This window comes from Triticum dicoccoides, chromosome 6A (assembly GCF_002162155.2).
Source record: "Triticum dicoccoides isolate Atlit2015 ecotype Zavitan chromosome 6A, WEW_v2.0, whole genome shotgun sequence".
In the NCBI taxonomy this organism is placed as follows: domain Eukaryota; kingdom Viridiplantae; phylum Streptophyta; class Magnoliopsida; order Poales; family Poaceae; genus Triticum; species Triticum dicoccoides.
The window spans coordinates 396,748,915-396,749,238 of NC_041390.1; positions in this window are offsets into that span (position 1 = coordinate 396,748,915).

Genomic DNA, 324 nt, shown 5'->3' on the forward strand with positions numbered 1-324 from the left:
GGGCACGATTGGTTCGCTTGTTCGCCCAGTTGGGGAATTTTTTTCCCAGCTCGTCGTTCTTTTAACCTTTGGTCACTGACAGTACTTCCTAATCGCTCCGCTTCGACAAATGACTTTTTAATAATGCACTCATAGTTGCCTTTCGGCAGAGACTTTGCTGGTTTTTTCAGGGCAGCCAGAGTGCGCTTCGCTTTCACCGGATCTACCTTCTCCTCCGGAGGTGGATGATTCCTTGATTTCACCCTTCAAAGAAGTTCCTCACTTCTTCTCACGCGATCTCGGCATTCTCCTCCGGGGTCCTCTTGTATGGTAACTTCTCTGGAG